Raw genomic sequence first — 4,686 nt, 5'->3', positions numbered from 1 at the left:
ATGGTCGAAAAATTGAGATTTTACCTATTCAAGAATCGGGGTAAATTCAGAAAAGATCTAGATCTAGACATAGTTTGAAGCCTGAAGACTATCCACAGTGCAAGTTTGGAATAGACAACAAGGAAGATGTAGCGATTGATCTTCTACTGCCTTATTTTTCGCATGGGTTACTTTTGTTCTGCGTCAACATTGAGTAAAGCTTCCTATAATTGTGTAGTCCATTGTTAACGGGCATCTAAGGGCTCATCTATTGGGATTGTCTTCTTCTCAGCCATATTAAATGACAAATTATTGGGATTGAAAATTAAAGAGGTAAGGGAAAAAGGTCTAGATTTTCCCAAAAATATCTGTTCATAGGCTGTATCTGGTATTACAACCATTACAAATTCCAGTCACATATTATTGACAGACATGGTCTTTTCCCAAATCCTGACATGCCTTTTCAACAAGGCTATTCAAGGTTGTTCATTAACTGGTTGTTACACATTAACACATATTGGTGTTTTTAATATGTGACATCCCTCCCTGGGGCAACAAAACTGTAAGCTATTTCATTCAATGCTTTATTGATTAAAGTTCGAAAATGTTTTTTGAAAAACATAATCGTATTTTTACTTGGTCACTGTCAACCAGGGATCCACGCTAAGAATGAGGACCAACCTCAACCATAACTGTGCTTATATTGAGCCACATGAAGTAATATAGGGAAAAAAGCCAATCGCAGGGCCACTGTAACATGGTATTAGGCTAGTGCCAATTGGTTTACTATTAGTATTGGTAGAAGACAATGTGTTATGAAGTGGCCACCAGTTGTGGACCTCTTCTGTAACCATTGATCAATGTTCTGTAATAGGCTATTCACACTAAAAAATACTTAAATACTGCAATATCTCCCCTCAATTTTAACTTGGCATACATATTTGTGAATGTTATCTGTAACCTCTTTATCTTAATTCATTTTTGTGTGGTGGCCCTTAAACTGTAGAAGCAAGCCTACAAAGATAAGTTGCAGCCTAAGATGTCCTTGATCTATTGCTTGTACTATGTGATTTTTCAATGTGGTCAGTCTCCCAGCTAGAGTTTAAGCTTCTATGATAAAGCCCACCAATAGATAACTGTTGGCAGAACAATGGTTCAGTTGGTAGCTATCTCGACTGTCTCTACCATACACAGGAGCACTCACTCGACTGAGTGCTCCTGTGTCCTCTATGAAAGAGCCGCAGCCAGACATTTCTGGCGGAGGCTTAACATAAATATCGGCAGTCTGAAATCAGATTTGCTGCATCCTTAACTCCCAATTGTCCAGGTCTTCCATGCAAACCCAACCTTATTAGCAGGTTCGGCCAACGTTTGTCTAATATGAATGGGGGGGCTTCAAAGTTGTCACCCAGCTTCTGCCGTTATAAGAAATAGCACGGTAATCTTGTTTCTTTCAGATGAGCCCTAGTTTTAGTTACCTCTGCTAAGCCATACAGTCAACTGTAGCCCATGAATACACATATGTGGGTTGTAAGGTGCCTTAGTACTTAGTAGACATGACCCCAATTGTAAAATCAGCTGCCCTTGTACTTGCTGTCATAGACTGACAGGTCAAGCCCTGCACCCCTTCACTGAGCCAGATACTGTAATGTTTCATTGGAGGTCCCAATGAATGTTATCTCAGTCTTCCTATAAGAGCTTTGTAACATACTGTAATATATTGTATCGCAAGGAGCTCCATGCTTTTGCACTGTGATTGTCTAAGTATATTCACTGAAAACGGCAATAATAATATTAAAAGATGTGATTTTTTGGGGAAAAGAAATGTGTTGTTTTGTGTCTTTTTTCATAGTTGTCCAAATTATTTTATCTTTAAACATGGCTGCTTCCCGCCCAAAAAAGTGCCACATCAGACCATGTGTCAAGTCTGGTTGTTGCAGCACAAGTCTATTGAAGTAAATAGTGATTAAACTGCAATACCACGCATGAACAGGTGTGGCGCTGATTTTTGTAGAGAGCAGCAGTGTCTTACTAATTTTGCACAAAGGAACTGGAGGGGACAAACTGATGTCATCTTATATTTCAATTTCGCTTAGAAAGATATCAAGTGTTACATTTGGTACAGCTTGGACTTTGAAAGCATTTTTCATTGAGAGTGATTTTGCGCAAACAATTTGCAACTTCTTTTTTTAAAAATTGGAATTCATAAATATGGTAAAAACACATGTGCCACCTAATCTACATCCATTCAAATTAAGACCAATTGTTACGCCCACGGTGATACCCTCTGATCCCCCAAATACTTACATGGCCACCTCTGCTCCCCCGAGTGACGCTGTGTGGGTCCCGTGCTGTCTCTCGCCGGCGCTTCCTGGTCCTTGGAGGGCTCGCAGCCCACGCATGTGCTGTACGTGCCAGCCGTGCGCTCCTTCAACCCCATATGCTTGAGGGAGGTCGTGACTCGAGAGCTCCACGCTGTCATGGCGGCCCCCATCAGGTATTTCAGGATGCCTCCTACTGAGGGTAAGCGCCTAATTATCTTTCTCGTATGCACGATTGTCATCACTTATGCTGGCAAAAGCACTGAGTTATATTCAGGTCCCCGCATTGCCTCCCTGTGCTTTGAGTTTTCTGCAGCTTATCCTGCTCTGCTTTTGTTTTTCAGTGCCCGCTTCCTCAGTGGCTCCAGACGTTCCTTCACTGTCCCCTTTACTTCTGGTTCTCAGCCACCATCCTGTACCTTCTTCCCCCTCCACCTACCCAGCTTTCCCTCTGGTTCCTGACTCGTCCTGCTGGTTTTGGGTACACTCTGTCCCCCTGTGGATCCTGGCTACACGTTCTGTTCGTCCCCTAAGAGCCATCCTTTTGGTACCAGCTGTTAGGATATTAACCCCTTGGGCCTACCTCAGACACTCCCTGTATAGGAGGTGGGTTCACTTAGTCAGCTTGCCCAGGGGGCTCTCCAGGTGGTGACTCAGTGGTGCTTCAGCGTTATACCAATATTACCAGTGATAACTGTGATGCTAGTCACTTCTCACAGCCACGCCGTGAGTCAGGATCGTCAAGTAGTCCAAGGTCAGAAGCCCGGAGGGTAGGTCATAAACAGAAGGAAGAGATAAAAGCATAGTCAGGTAACGTACCGAGATCAGAATACCAGGAGAATAGCGGATCAGAGCAGAAGGGGTTAAACGGACAGATGGTCAGAACAAGGTCCAAGGTCAGGCAACGAAAGATCAACATACAGAACGTAAGGCACAGATGAAACCAACCACACTTAGCTGAATGTACGTCTGGCAGAGGTCTGGGAGACACAGCTCAGTTAAGTAGCATGGCAATCACCTGGGATAATGAACACTTGGAGACAGCAAGCACTTCCCAGTCTCAGATTGGATAGTCGAGCTGTCAATCAACACACTGAAAGCTCAGCATGCCCCTTTATCAGACTGGATGGCTGAGCTGTCAATAACTGTATCCTAGACACACTGAGGTTTATAACCATGACAAAAACACTTTACAAGGCTGAAATAATACCGTTACACCATGTCCAAGACCAATACTACTACATAGTGAATGAATATTACCAAACTTCTGCTGTACAAAACACATTGTACAAAGACTAATATTTCCAAAATAATCACTATACACCGTCAGTACTCAGTGACTTAAATGCACCACCAAACTGTTACTTAATAATAAAAAAAACCCACTATGAAAGTATATGCATACAACCCCAATTTCAGAGGTGTCTACAGTAAAATCCATTTCCTTTCACGTTCTTTAACATTTCCCGTTTTTACATTCTGTCCCAGACAACTATAACAACTTCTTCCAGCCATGACCTGTATCAGTACATTTAACTTCTCACATTTGAAGCAATTTTCATAACTTTTAACTAATCTACACAATTTCCCCATTCTGTTGCACCCCCCCAATTATGCATCTTTTCTTTCATTTGCCCCATCACTGCACCTGCTGTGTTGCACATTGACTCTAATACTTCAAGACCTGTTTCATTAACATAATCACTTCCTAACGCACTACTAAGACAGTAAACCTGAAAATCGTTGTGCCAAACAGTGCCCCTAAAAATAAATGGTGCCAAACAGATGGTAATAGTGTCTTAGCAGTGTCTCCTCCGCGCCCCCAAACAATAATAGTGCCCCTTGTGGGCCCTCTAGACAGTAACAGACCAGTGTATGCCCCATAAAAAGAAATGTCCCCTCTGTGCTAACTAGAAATTGTGCATTCTGGAAAGTCATAGTGCCCCCTTTTTGCCTCTAAACAGTATTAATGATCCCTATGGACTCTCTTGAAAATTATGATACCCATGTGTGCTCCATTATACGGATGCCCTTAAATGCTTTCTTAAAGTAGAAGTCTCTCAAGTATCTGAAAGGTTCAAGCAGGAACGCGGGATGCAGTGACAGACGGGAGGCAGAGCAAGGGTTAACAGGTTTATTTACAGGGCAGATACTCCATGCAGGGAAGTAAAGAGTCAAACGGAGTTAAAGGTACAGCAAAAATCAACAGTTCGAAACACAATAATTGGGTGGCAAGAGTATAAGGTAGTCCTCACACTGCAGCTCCTGCTGCATATTAAATGGCGCCGGCAACGGTGGGCGCAGTGCCTCCTCCTAGATGATATTGTAGTCGCTGGTTTCGTCTTCTGACGGTAGCGGTCGGTCTCCGGTACCTCCCACTGCCCCT

The sequence above is a fragment of the Ranitomeya imitator genome, chromosome 2, assembly GCF_032444005.1.
Source record: "Ranitomeya imitator isolate aRanImi1 chromosome 2, aRanImi1.pri, whole genome shotgun sequence".
Classification (NCBI taxonomy): domain Eukaryota; kingdom Metazoa; phylum Chordata; class Amphibia; order Anura; family Dendrobatidae; genus Ranitomeya; species Ranitomeya imitator.
Note: the sequence above shows the minus strand (reverse complement) of the source record.